Below are 15,510 nucleotides of genomic sequence, written 5' to 3'. Positions count from 1 at the left end.
TATGGACTTGCAGTATGTTGCATTTGATAAGAACTTGAGACTCGCAGGTGGGGTGGATGCAAATGGTCTACGAACAGCTCAGGGCCCCATATTATCTAAATCCACCAAAGCTCCCAACAATTACCAAGGTAAAATTGGGATAAACTAAGACTAGCCCTGATCTGCACAAACTACTCTCCCAATTCATCAAATTACACCTTAATTCGCCATCTAACCCGCCCACTTCCCTGTAGCCCGCCCCTTTTTGAATTCCACGAACCAAAACTGTCCCGCTGCAAACAGAACAGTTGGGAGGTATTGTGAGGCCCTTTACTCTTTGCAAAACATAAGGGTATAATATTTGGTTTAATAATATATATTTTTTTCTACCCAGTTGCACTGATACAAATAATGCAGTGTGCAGGTATCTTCCAATTTTTTTAGAATTTATGGAGAACAATCCAGTTCGGTTAGGCTATGTTTACAGTTAGGAAATAGACTTGGGTTAATGTTAGGTGTAGGGGTAATGTTAGATGTAGAAGTGGGTACACACAGGTTAATTTTATAGCTATTTTTTATTTATTATTTTAGTATTTAATTTTGTATATTTAATTTTCGTTTGTAATTTTAACATTTCAATTCAGGTCACCTTTCAAGAACAGAGCTTAATCACTAACGCATTGATACATAACTAAAAAAAATGAGATTTAAAAAAAGTATGTATACCTGCTAAAATTGCTGGTTCTAAGCCTCCGTACATTGCTATGTGATTCTTCCATGCATTAAATTGTGTGCTTTAGCCATTACTTATTGCTATGCAACCGGAGCGCATTTCTCTCAGCATTTCAATCACAATGCTTTTCTAACCGAACACTGTTCCATAGTTATCAATGGTGTTGTATGTCAGGCTGTCACGCTAACAATTTTATAGCTTAGACCTCCAGGAAAATGCAGTGTGCAATATTTTGACAGTGAGAAAACCGTGGAAGAAAATCCTACCCAGTTATGGCTGTGTCACACTGACAAATTTCGCTCACTTTGGTAGCTGAAGCTAGCTGCAAAATCATTGCAACTTAAATCTGAGAGTGGTATTCTCAATGCCGAAAAAGCTCAGCTTGAAAAAGTTGACATACTGGGACTGATTCATTAAGGAAAGTAAGGCAAAAAAAGGAGTAAGTTTTCTCCTGAACAAAACCATGTTACAATAAATACTGTTTGTTTTTTTCATTTAGCACACAAATACTTGATAGCTTTATTTGAACACTGAAATTTAAAGTTGATCTAGGCAGGGGCGGATTGGGAACTTAAAGTGGCCTTGGAAAAATGTCTGGAAGTGGCCTCATGTGGGCGGGACCATATCAACGGTAGGCGGGGCAAGCACAATAGGAGGCGGGATTAGTACAAAGTCGACTATGCCACCAGAGGCCTGTAAAGTGCTAGACTCCCCTTTACATAGCACCCTTCATCCAACATTCCCACCCATGGGACAAACATGTCCCTGGGCGGGACAGAACCCTAAATCAGGACTGTCCTGCTAAAATCGGGACAGTTGGGTGGTATGATTATTGGTTCACCCACATAGTGGCTGCCTTCTCTGTGTACGAGTGATGGGTACACTTTGACTAATACATAGTAAGTAGGACAATATGAGCAACTAAATTTAGCAGTAGTAAACCAGTAACAGAAAATGTCATCACAATATATAGTCATGGCCAAAATTTGAGAATGACACAAATATTATTTTCACAAAGTCTGCTGTCTCAGTTTTTATGATGGCAATTTGCATATACCCCAAAATGCGGGATCAAGGCACCACCAGTGCATAGCTTTCTCAGTATTGGCAGCAGGCAGGTGTGAGTGCACACACAGTGAGGTGAAGACATTTGGAGGAAGTCCTGATGTCAAGAAGGCCAGCAAAGAAGCCACTTCTCTCCAGTAAAAACATCAGGGATAGACTGATATTCTGCAAAATGTACAAGGAATGGACTGCTGAGGACGGGGGTAAAGTATTTTTCTCTGATGAATCCCTTTTCAGATTGTTTGGGGCACCTGGAAAAATGCTTGTCCAGAGAAGAAAAGGTGACAACTACCATCAGTCCTGTGTCATGCCAACAGTAAAGCATCCTGAGACCACTCGTGTGGGGTGCTTCTCAGCCAGGGGAGTGGGCTCACTCACAATTTTGCCTAAGAACACAGCCATGAATAAAGAATGGTACAAAAACATCCTCCAAGAGCAACTTCTCCCAACCATCCAAGAACAGTTTGGTGGTGAACAATGCTTTTTCCAGCATGATGGACACCTTACCGTAAGGCAAAAGTGATAACTAAGTGGCTCAGGGATCAAAACATCAAACTTTTGGTTCCATGGCCAGGAAACTCCCCAGACCTTAATCCCATTGAGAGCTTGTGGTCAATCCTGCAGAGGCAGGTGGACAAACAAAAACCATCAAATTCTGACAAACTCCAAGCATTGATTAGGCAAGAATGGGCGGCCATCAGTCAGTATGTGGCCCAGAAGTTGATTGACAGCATGACAGGGCGAATTGCAGAGGTCCTCAAAAAGAAGGGTCAACACTGCAAATATTGACTCTTTGCATAAAGTTAATGTAATCGTCAATAAAAGCCATTGACACTTATGAAATGCTTGTAATTTTACTTCAGTATACCATAGCAACATCTGACAAAAAGGTCTAAAACTTTGTAAAAAAACTATACTTGTGTCATTCTCAAAACATTTGGCCATGACTGTACATATTTGTGTTTATTTCATAACAGGGTGCAAAGGAACTGCTAATATAGAAAAATACAGTTGGTAGACTGTCCTGCTCTCTCTTACCTGTTCTTGCTGCTTTCCTTACCTGTGGTTTCTGGTGTCTCTTGCTCAGTTTGCCGCTTGTCTGGATCCTGAAATGCTGGGGGCCCTATCTAGAAAAGAAAATGGGTACATGAAATTTAGAAAACTCTAAGGAGCTCTGGTGTTAAATTTAAAATAACTCACATATAATGATAAGGCCTCCCTCCAACCCAAACATTAAAATACTACCATTCACATTGAATAAATAAACCTCCCTCCAAGAGCCCCAGCAATAAATTAATAGCATTTACATTTAATAAATATAACCATTTCTCACAACTATTCTGGCATCAAATAATTCATATTCAAATTTAATAAATAGACCTCATTGTCCCCAAACTCACCCCCACATTCAATTAATAGCCCCCAAACCACCCCATTTTAAATTAATAGGCCCCACTATTAAATTACATTACCCCATCACCCCACAAACAAAATAGCACCTATTAGCCACCACCTACCTCACACCCACATTACATTTCCACACGCCCCCTTGTCATCACACACAGCAATGACATCAGCCCCCCCTTCACACACACTGTACTGACATCAGCGCCCCCCTTCACACACACTGTACTGACATCAGCCCCCCCTTCACACACACTGTACTGACATCAGCCCCCCCTTCACACACACTGTACTGACATCAGCCCCCCCTTCACACACACACTGTGCTGACATCAGCGCCCCCCTTCACACACACTGTACTGACATCAGCCCCCCCTTCACACACACTGTACTGACATCAGCGCCCCCCCCTTCACACACACTGTACTGACATCAGCCCCCTTTCACACACACTGTACTGACATCAGCCCCCCCTTCACACACACTGTACTGACATCAGCCCCCCCCCTTCACACACACTGTACTGACATCAGTCCCCCCCTTCACACACACTGTACTGACATCAGCCCCCCCCTTCACACACACTGTACTGACATCAGCCCCCCCTTCACACACACTGTACTGACATCAGCCCCCCCTTCACACACACTGTACTGACATCAGACCCCCCCTTCACACACACTGTACTGACATCAGCCCCCCCTTCACACACACTGTACTGACATCAGTTCCCCCCTTCACACACACTGTACTGACATCAGCCCCCCCTTCACACACACTGTACTGACATCAGCCCCCCCTTCACACACACTGTACTGACATCAGTTCCCCCCCTTCACACACACTGTACTGACATCAGCCCCCCCCTTCACACTTACCTGGCATCCGCTTCCAGACGCGCTTTCTGCTCTGTTCACATGGGACGGCACCTGTCACATGGTGCACGTCCCATGTGATACTTAGCTGTTACAGGATAGGCCACGCAGAGGGGGAGGGAGGGACAGATCCGTGGCCACTAGAAGGAAGGTGGCTGGTCCCGGGGAAAGGGGCCAGCCATCTTCCTTGTTTAAAAAAAAACAAAAAACGTCAGACGGCACACGGGCGGCCTCATCCGGTCATCGGCCTACCGGTAAAATTCCCGGTCGTGCCTATGACCAATCCGCCCCTGGATCTAGGACATGCCCTGCCCCAACTATAAATCTGCCATCACGTTTTAAATTGACCTCTCCCTCCAATGCAACATGGTTTTGCCAAGGTGCAAAGTTACTCAATTTTTTTGCTTTACTTTCCTTAATGAATCAGGTCCACTGTATGTAGTGGAAATACTACACAAGTGGAAGTTTTGGGTGTGAGATGATCGTAACTTGCTTTAATTTTTAACAAGATCGACCAATGAGAGCATACTGTCATATAGCAATACACAATGCCATTAGGGAAGTTGCTCTCTTCTCTTATTATATACATAATCAATATTTTATAATTCCATATAAAACAATGCAGATATAAAAGTAAAGTCACATTATGATGGAAAACATCTTATAGACCTCAAATAGCAGTAAAGCAATAATTCCACAAAAACATATTACACAAGCAAATAACTTAGTCTGATAATTAATAGAATACAAGATGGATGAAAACTAATGTAAATAATTAAATCAAAGGCCTGGATTAATGAATTCCAAATATATAAAATTATTGAGCTCAGTTATTTAGTCTCTCAGTGTAATATTTTGTCAGTGATTTACATTTATTTTAAATGTGCAACATTTCTCTCGGTCAAAAGCCTTTTGCTAGCGATCCCAGCCAGAAAATCGCTAGTGTGACCGTCTGCCAAATAAAGACATTTATTTCTATGAGGTAGTGTTTAGTAAAAAACTCACTGAATAAATAGTAAGACATGACACAGCTCTTAGTGTCGAAAATTAATCACTGACAGCTTGGCAAACTGAGTAGTTGAGTTGGTCAAATCATTCATAAAGCTGTCTTTTAAAGCATCAGATGTGACATTAAAAATATTGTGTCCGTTTGCGTGCAGAGCTTAATTGCTAAAGTACTGATACATAATAATAATTAATGACTTAAAAATAGAGGTAGTGGAGTGTATAAAGGAATGGAGATGTGCGCAGACCTCCGTGTTTTGGTTTTTGTTCTAAAAGCATCTTCGAGTTTTGATTTTGGCCAAAAATCTTCATCTGTTTTAGATTAAGTATTGGTTTTGGATCTGGGTTTAATAAACAATTGTGATAAATAGGTCAAATCATGTTATTTTGTTCTGTTTTTGTACCCATGTTGCTATTTTTAGCATTAACAGTCACTATCAGCAATTTACAGTTGATTTTCTAACCATTTCTTCACAATTGTGGACAAAGCTGCCATGAGTTGGCTGGATAAAATTAGTGACAGCGTAGCGGTTCAAATACATGGCAGTTTAACACAAGATCCCTATGAAACAGTTGCACAGCAGTGTGCATAAAGTGTGGAATTCCACCTCGCTACCACCTCTTGCTTCAGTTTTTGGCATGGCAGGTCATTTTTTCTGTAAGCTGCTACAATGATCTACATGCGGTTGCTGAATGCTTAAAATGAGCAATAGTTTTATGGGCCACAGACAGCATCTCCTCTCATTTTTTAAGAAATTGTGAGCAACCAAGTTTTGTATGCAAAACAGGCTACAAACCCCAAGGAACATATTGACAGAGCACTGGATGATATGATGGTCATTTTAGACAAGTACATAAATGAAGGTGGGCTGCACCCAGAAGCAAAATGGTGAGATAACGGACACAATATTTTTAATGTTAGACAGCATGCATAAGGGAAAGTGAAGAGGCAGTAATCAGAGCTCATTAGATGGAAAGCATTTTACACAAGATGATAGACCAAGGCCATAATGTAAAATGGTGGAAGATGGAATTGCCCTTGGTCCCACTTACTCACTCAAATTTTAAAAATGACATGCATAGTTTAACAAACCAAGCACTTCAGCTACAGGGACTGCACTGTTGTGGCTCAAGTGCTTGATTTATTTGGGCCCCCACAAAAGCGAACATTTTAGTTGTTAAACTAGATAATAAAAGGGGTTTAACAATTTACTAATGGGCATTTGGCTAGCAGTGGTCATCTTCCTCAATGTAATCACCCTCATCATAGATGTCTAGATCAATTAAATTTTCATTTTAGAAAAGAAGGTACACCATTAGGCAGCATGTGTAAGGTAACCATAAGGCTGCATTTATGACACTTACAGAGGGACAGCAGCGGCAGTAATCAGGGCTTATTAGACAGACAGTGGCAGCATAAGTAGATATGATTTCACACAAGATGTTAGACCAAGGCCATAAAGTAAGCGCAAGATGCAAATGTCATTGGGCTCTCCCACCCAGGTGTGACACATATAATTGACAGCTACATGATCGACATTTATATGGTGGACACCTTAATATAGACAGGGTTGGAAAGTCGACAATAATGACATCTACAGTATTATTAGGTCAACAATTGAAATATAGAGAGTATTATTAGATCAACAATTTAAATGTACACAGTATGAGTAGCTAGACAGTAATACTAGTAATACTAGACAGTAGCTAGACTAACCCTATTCCTAGCCCTATCCCGAACCCTATGCCTAACACTAATCATATAATACTGTCAACATTTAAATTGTCGACCTAAGAATACTGTCCACCATGTGAATTGTCGACCTAAGAATACTGTCCACCATGTGAATTGTCGACCTAAGAATACTGTCCACCATGTGAATTGTCGACCTAAGAATACTGTCCACCATGTGAATTGTCGAACTAAGAATACTGTCCACCATGTGAATTGTCGACCTAAGAATACTGCCGACACCTGAATTCTCAACCTAATGTTGGCAACTTTCTGAATATTCACCAAATGAATGTTTAGCTGTCGACCACATAGCATTTTACACAAGGTCATACTGCAAGGCCAAATGTAAAATAGTGCAAGATAGAAATGTCCTTGGGCCCACTGGCCCACCCACCCAAAAGAGAACATGCATAGTTTAACAAACCAAGTACTTCAGTGACAGGGACTGACGCTTCTTGGCCTTTTGGCTAAGATCAAGTGTAGTATCTGTCCTAGAAGGGGTGGATCGGGACGCCCTGGAAGGGACGGGTCTCCTTGGTCTGATGCCAGAAATCCAGTGGTGACTTGGCGGCTCGAGGTGTCTGTGCCTCCGGGGGACAGGGCCCGGAGGTGACCTGAAAATGCACGGGTGGTGGTGGCTCACTATCACGTGTATAGAGTAAGGCACAGAGCACAATACACTGAGAGCGAACCCTGCACCACTTTATACTTTCTTGGTCCCGGCCTTTTGACTGAGCCAGAACAATTTTTACACCCCCCGGCCATCAGGCTGTCAAATGTTGACAGTATTATATTATTAGTGTTAGGTATAGGGTTAGGGAGTGCAGTCCCTGTAGCTGAAGGGCTTGGTTTGTTAAACTATGCATGTCATTTTTAAAATATGAGTAAGTGGGACCAAGGGCAATTCCATCTTCCACCATTTTACATTATGGCCTTGGTCTATCATCTATTATCACTTTCCCTTATGCATGCTGTCTAAACATATTGTGTCCGTTATCTCTCAGCACCGTCTATGTACTTGTCTAAAATGACCATCATATCACCCAGTCCTCTTAAAAATTAGAGGAGATGCTGTCTGTGGCCCATAAAATTTCTGCCCATTTGAAGCATTCAGCAACCGCATGTAGATCATTGTAGCAGCTTCCTAAAAAATGACCTGCCATGCCACAAACTGAAGCAAGAGGTGGTAACGAGGTGGAATTTCACACTTTATGCACACTGCTGTGCTACTGTTTTCATAGGGATCTTTTGTTAAACTGCCATGTATTTGAACCGCTACGCTGTCACTTGTGGCAGCTTTGTCCACAATTGGCAAACGCCCTACACACATGCTGTCTCTTCTAAAATGGTATCTGAGAACAGGGGGAAGGGCTATATAGAAGATATTGATCCAAAACCCACAATATCAGACATTTTACTGGATACATTTTGCCTCAATTTCAGATACAAGTATTGGAGAAACAGAGTCATGACTTGGTTTAACTCGGACCCCAAATTTCTTATCTGTTGGATTTCTCCAAATCCGAACTGCTCATCTCTTGTAGAAACTCTAATTCCAGGGGGTAAATGTATCAAACTTCGAGTTTCTGGCAGGTTTAAAAAGTGGAGATGTTGCCTATAGCAACCAATCAGATTTTAGCTATCATTTTGTAGAATGTGCTAAATAAATGACAACTGCAATCTAATTGGCTGCTATAAGCAACATATCCACTTTTCAAACCCGCTAGAAACTCTCAGCTTGATACATTTAGTCTGTACGGTGAGTCTGCATCCCTGTACTCACTCACAAGCTTGTTGTGCCATTTAGGAGAGAGAAACTACAGGAACCTCTCAAGCACAAAAACAGTCTCTCTGCAGATGTGCTTAGTGTAAATACAAATAACTCAGTTTACAAAGTTTGGTCATCTTGTTCTATAGACAGATTCACCAACAAGAAACTTTCTCATGATAGATTGTGTGTCTGGACCAACCCACATAGGCTAGTCAACTTATATTCAGTCTAGTGTAGGTCATGATTGGCCTCCTGTTCTTAAAGCATTTATTACAATGCCAAATTGTAGGCCTGTGAGTTCACTCTAAAATTAGAATTTGAATCACCTCGGAGAGCACTCAGATCAACCATCTAATGGGCCTACTAAGTATCTGAATATCTACCAATCTGGGTAACTCTTTATAAGTATTTAACAAATATGTACCTTCTGTTTCTTCTTCTTGGCTTGGATCTGATATCCCTTTCTAAGTATGTCAAATAGATAAAACAGTAAAGACACTGTTACTTTCTGGGCTTTTATGTAAATACTGCAAATAAGCAGCAGCTCAAAACCATTGCTGTGTGGACAATCCTTAAAATTGCTACAATTGTATGCGGCACCCACCACTCTCATTACAGTGCGTTGGACTTCATAAGTCCCATATCACACAAAACTGGGAAATATGCCCTGCGTTTGCACTTACGCTGAGCAATGGTAAAATCGAGCCAGTTACACTCTGACCCCGCACAAACAAATGGAATGCCTCCAGTTTTGGCAAGTCAACTTCAGTTTGGCTTAGTTAAATAAGTGTTCACCTAATCTTTTGGCCTCGATCTTGTCTCTCCCCTAGTACTCCCCCAAGAGCACCAGTCTTCCTCTCTGCAGCAATTGATTGCAGAAGGACAGCAGGCATACACAAGTCTTCTGCAAGCAACGTAGCCCAGTGATGTGACATCATGAGAGAAGTAGGGGCAAGACAGGTAGAGGAAATATTCTCCGTCTCCTGTCCTTACACCACTCGCTGTTTCAGTCACTACACTACACCAGACAGCATTGGGTGACCAGAGCATGTGGGGCCAGCTGTAGAAGTGAGGCTTCAGGTAGAAGAAGAGGGCTGAACATCCCTCTGTGCCAAGCCACACTTGCTTCCTCTACCGGAATCTCTGGGAGAATCCCAAATTTCCCAATGGACTCCTGACAGTTTAGGCCACTCTCTCGGATTCTTTCTTCTGAAGTTGTCTGGCCTTGATGGCAAGATTTGATGTGAATTACTCCATCATGACCCCATCCAACCACTGCACGATCACGTATTTCGCATTGTTGGGCAATGGGGGGGTAGCCAGTGATGGTGCAAATTGTGGTGTCAGGCCCGACACTTGCCCCTATAAGCAAGTATGTTGCCAAGGCACACAAAATGCACCTACCGGCTAAATGTCCAAATGAACTCTGCAAAGCCACCGCGTTTGCGTGTAAAGGTTCCATCTTCACTCAGACAGTGCAAAAATATATCCAACGACATCACAGATGGGAAAATACCTGACTGATTCTGCATGACATACCGTAGATGACCTCCGTTGTGTTTCCGTGGTACATAGCATAGTGATGATGTCTTAGCATAGTCTCAGGCATTTGAAATTAAAAAGCAATAGCTGCTAAATAGGAGACGAAATCTCTGCGGTTGGCCAAATCCCTCTACTGGAGTTAATAGAGAGATTTGTACCTGATTAAATGAGCACACAGCGCGATACCCTTCAATAAAGCAATATTGTGCTAGGCAAGCTGTTCAGACCATATAGCCCTCATTCTTCTATGAAAAAGAGCTTGTATATTCTCAAAGGCTATATATCAAATCTTATGAGGATATGGTTAAAGATAATTCACACTACTGCTTAGTAATTTTCCCTTGAGCACACATTTAACAACAGCTAGCCCTGAAGCTGCTCAGGTTTAAAGCCTTCCCAATCTCTTTTTGTGTGGTGTGATACCTTTCCCTCATCACGCTCCTCTGAGACTCCTTGGCAAAAGGCAGCAGAGCAGGAATTCTATTTAATTAAGAAGACGGGGGCCTTTTGCTGGGAGAGTCGTTTAGTAAGGAAAGAAGATGGGAATCGGCACTGCAGAACGGAGCTAATTACACCCCAGAAATTCATTCCTTCTTCATTGTTCTATTAACAACAGAGATTGCAGTGGCAGACTTTCCAAGAGCAGCTGCACCTGTCACTCTGGCCTCAATGGAGACATTACTGTACTGTTAGATGTCAGAAGCTTCAAATGTCATTAACACGGAGGTCAGATGCAATTTTACAGTCAATATGTAGATCTACTGCTGACCTTCAAATAGACTGACCGCTATAGCCATGGATTTTTCACAGCTAGCCATAAAAACATTAATTTAGGCTATGGCAGTTTTTCAATAATACAGGTATATTCTCCTACTCTTCTATTTTAACATTACTCTCTACGTTAGCTAAGCAGTTTATGTACATTCTAAGATGACTCCGAGAAAATTACGACCCCATACGGAGAGAACTTGTTTGGATAAAGTTCCGATGTACTGTACTGTTTTTATTTCAGATAGAGCTCATCAGTAAAGGAGAGTCTGCATAGATTGAAATGTGTAAATCAACTAGTAGCACACATTTTAATCCAAATAAGCTAATCTATCTTAACAGCTCGGAAAACAACAAGACATGGAAATGTTTCAAAGTTAAAAGTTATTTGTAGAGCTAAACCCAAAAACAATGAAAACACTTATTTTAAGGCTATTGGCCTGATTCATGTTCGGACTTACGTCCATTTGCATAGCGTATCTTGCGTGAAATAGCTCTGAGAATGCTCAGATACTAACCTCACGCTACTCACCGCAATTGTGGTGTCCAAACACAAAATGACACGAGAGCCTATGACATGAGGGGTGGAGCAGGGGAGGAAAGGGGCGAACAAATGTAGACAATGTACAGTCAGGGCCGGATCAAGGGAATGCAGGCCCCTGGGCTAAGGGGGCCTCCATTCCCCCATGAGGCCCCCCTGTGAGCCGCTGCTTGCCCCGTGAGGCCCCACCTGTGAGCCGCCCCCGTGAGCCGCCCTCTGTGAGGTCCCCCTTGTGCACCCCCCACCTGAGGTCCCCCGTTAGCTGCCTGCTGCCGCATGAGGTCCCCCCTGTGAGCCGCCCCCTGTGAGGTCCCCCTTGTGCACCCCCACCTGAGGTCCCCCCTGTTAGCCGCCCGCCGCCGCATGAGGTCCCCCCTGTTAGCCGCCCGCCGCCGCGAGGTCCCCCCTGTGAGCTGCCCTCCATGAGGTCCCCCCTTTTAGCTGCCCGCCACCCCCCCCAAGCGCTTACCTCTTTCTCCTGTCACTGTAGTCCTTCCGCAGTGCGCTGTAAGCTCATCATCATCACCATTTATTTATATAACGCCACTGATTCCGCAGTGCTGTACAGAGAACTCATTTACATCAGTCCCTGCCCCATAGGAGCTTACAGTCTAAATTCCCTAACACACACACATACACTAGGGTCAATTTTGATAGCAGCCAATTAACCTACCAGTATGTTTTTGGAGTGTGGGAGGAAACCGGAGCTCCCGGAGGAAACCCACGCAAACACAGGGAGAACATACAAACTCCACACAGATAAAGTCATGGACGCTCCTTACTGAGGAGATCTCCTCAGTAGGGAAATTACTGGGTATCTTAAAATATTTAATGAGCTAAGCAAACACACCTTTGAGATGCATCTTATTTTGGGTTAAACAAGTATCTGACATATGTTCCTTACCACCTGTAAATTATGTGCCTGTACCCGACTGGTGCAGAGTTAATGATGATGATTGCCGCACATTTGCTCCAGGCCCATCTATATGTTAGATTTAAGGTTTTAAATATATTAAGAAAGTGTAAATTAAATTATAGACGTGGAAACATATGTGTGCAGGACATATGTGCAAATACGCAAGCTGGCAACTTTAATGTTTGGCTCTAAATCACCTCCATAATGTTTCTACACTGTACTATACAGCATTGCAAATGTTGATGTTGGTTTGTGTAAGTGGTGAGTGCAGCACAAATTCACTTGGCACCTCAGGCAGCACAATGTCTTGGCACACCCCTAGAGGGTGACATGGATAAATGGATATTTTTAAGCTCCAATTCAGTATCTGCTGCAATGCGTGAAGTTACTCTATTGTAATATTTTCTTTTCTTGCATTTATTTTTGCACAGTTATCACAGTCTCTTATAAATAAAGGATAACAGTGGATGGATATTAAATAATTTTTTTCTTGCAACCAGTGGTCGAAGTGAAGGTATGGAAAATATAAATGAATGGAATGTGATAGTTTTACAATCAAAGCAGTAGGAGAAGTGGTGGTATTTCATACCCAGGGCTGGGCTCAGATCTAGTAGCACCCTGTGTGAGATTCTATGGTGCGTCCCCACCCCCCCTCAACTAAGTTTAGAAATTATACTTTTATTATTAACTGGAAAAAACATAAGTAAAAAAAAATATTTCACAAAAGAGTAACAAAGAAATATCAGGAGTTTCTCAATGATGTAATTGAAATGATACATTGTAATCTTTTATAATACAGACATTACATTGCTCCTGCATCACCACGCTATATTCCTTCTTCACATTGTACCACTTCATCACAATGTTCCCTTTCATCACACTGTGCCGCTTCTTGACAATGCCCCCCTTCATCACACTGCTCCCCCATCTACACAATGTTCTTCTTCATTACACTGTGCCCTGTCATCACACTGTTCCTCCTTTATCACAATGTCCAACTTCATCACACTGTTCCTCCTTTATCACAATGTCCAACTTCATCACACTGTTCACTTTCATCACACTGTTCCCCCTTCATCACACTGTTCACTTTCATCACAATGCTCCCCTTCATCACACTGTGCCCCTACATCACAATGTCCCCTTTCATAACACTGTCCCCATTCATCACACTGTGCCCCTTAATCACATTGTCCTAAATTCATCACACTGTGCCCCTTTCATCACAGTTCCCCTTTCATCATAGTGCCCCTACATCACAATGTCCCCTTTCATAACACTGTCCCCATTCGTCACACTGTGCCTTCATCACACTATGTCACTTTATCACACTGTTCCCATTCATCACACTGTTCCCATTCATCACACTGTTCCCCCTTCATCACACTGTGCCCATTCATCACACCATGATACTCCATCACACTGTTCTCCTTCATCACACCATGTAATTTAATCACACTATTCCACTTCATCACACCATGTCACTTCATCACACCATGTCACGTTATCACACTGCTCCCCTTCATCACACCATGTCACTTCATCACACCATGTCACGTTATCACACTGCTCCCCTTCATCACACCATGTCACTTCATCACACCATGTCACTTCATCACACTGTTCTCCTTCATCACACCATGTCACTTCATCACACTGTTCCACTTCATCACACCATGTCACTTCATCACACTGTTCTCCTTCATGACACCATGTCACTTCATCACACTGTTCTCCTTCATCACACCATGTCACTTCATCACACTGTTTTCCTTCATCACACCATGTCACTTCATCACACTGTTCTCCTTCATCACACCATGTCACTTCATCACACTGTTCTCCTTCATCACACCATGTCACTTCATCACACTGTTCTCCTTCATCACACCATGTCACTTCATCACACCATGTCACGTTATCACACTGCTCCCCTTCATCACACCATGTCACTTCATCACACTGTTCTCCTTCATCACACCATGTCACTTCATCACACTGTTCTCCTTCATGACACCATGTCACTTCATCACACTGTTCTCCTTCATCACACCATGTCACTTCATCACACTGTTCTCCTTCATCACACCATGTCACTTCATCACACTGTTCTCCTTCATCACACCATGTCACTTCATCACACTGTTTTCCTTCATCACACCATGTCACTTCATCACACTGTTCTCCTTCATCACACCATGTCACTTCATCACACCATGTCACGTTATCACACTGCTCCCCTTCATCACACCATGTCACTTCATCACACTGTTCTCCTTCATCACACCATGTCACTTCATCACACTGTTCCACATCATCACACCATGTCACTTCATCACACTGTTCCACATCATCACACCATGTCACTTCATCACACAATCCCCCTTCGTAAGAACTTCTTTTCTTCTGTCTTTATTTCTTCTGTATTATTCTCTTTTGTCTTCTTTTCTTATGCCTTCTCTTCTGGTAGTGGCTCTTTTCTGCACAGCTCCTCAATGATGGCATCGGGAAGTGATGATGACTTCATGCCTAACACTCAATGAGAAGGAGGGAGCAGGGCACTGGAGATCACATTATCCGCAGATGAAGGAGGGGGAGAGAGGCCCCTCCTGACTGCTGGGTCAGACTGTACCTCTTGATGAATACCTGTGCGTGTCATGGGGCGTCCCCTAGGTCTTGGTGTCCCGCGATGCGGCACGTGTTGATCGTGCCTTGAGCTGGCACTGGGCATACCCCTATATACTGACTCACATCCACCACTGCTCATAACCATTCTAATATTGTAATCTGTGCTTTGCTGTGGTGTCGTACAGGGGTAGTGGTGGCAGGACAATGCATTTCATCTTTGACAGTAATTTTTTTCCAGGTCTCTTTAACCTGTCAGGGAATTGCCTGGAACATCCCCGCCTGCCCTGCCTTTGCCAATGAATATTATAAGTGTGATATCTGAAAGTCTATCTGCATTTTTATTATGGGGATAAAGGGTAATGGGATGAGGAATGAACAGGAACAGAAGAGATAGATGGTAATTATAAGACAGTGATTAAACTGTCAGTTTTACTGTAATGTTTTAGGGTATGTAACACTTTACAAAAAACACACACTCTGTCTGATGGGATAATGAAACCACTGTTTTCGAGTGGTAAACGCTATATGTTTACCAGTATGGGTACACA

The 15,510-nt window shown here is 42.7% G+C and overlaps 1 protein-coding gene and 1 pseudogene across 2 annotated transcripts in view; one reads left to right on the top strand and one right to left on the bottom strand.

Moving 5' to 3' along the window:
- Window positions 1-15,510, bottom strand: part of WHRN (whirlin) — a 112,607-nt gene that overhangs the window by 83,082 nt on the left and 14,015 nt on the right. The gene's annotated exons all lie outside the window — the stretch shown is intronic.
- On the top strand, window positions 7,244-7,313 carry LOC142102624 (U2 spliceosomal RNA; annotated as a pseudogene).

Source organism: Mixophyes fleayi, chromosome 9, assembly GCF_038048845.1.
Source record: "Mixophyes fleayi isolate aMixFle1 chromosome 9, aMixFle1.hap1, whole genome shotgun sequence".
Lineage (NCBI taxonomy): Eukaryota > Metazoa > Chordata > Amphibia > Anura > Limnodynastidae > Mixophyes > Mixophyes fleayi.
This window is presented reverse-complemented; position numbering and strand designations above follow the sequence as displayed.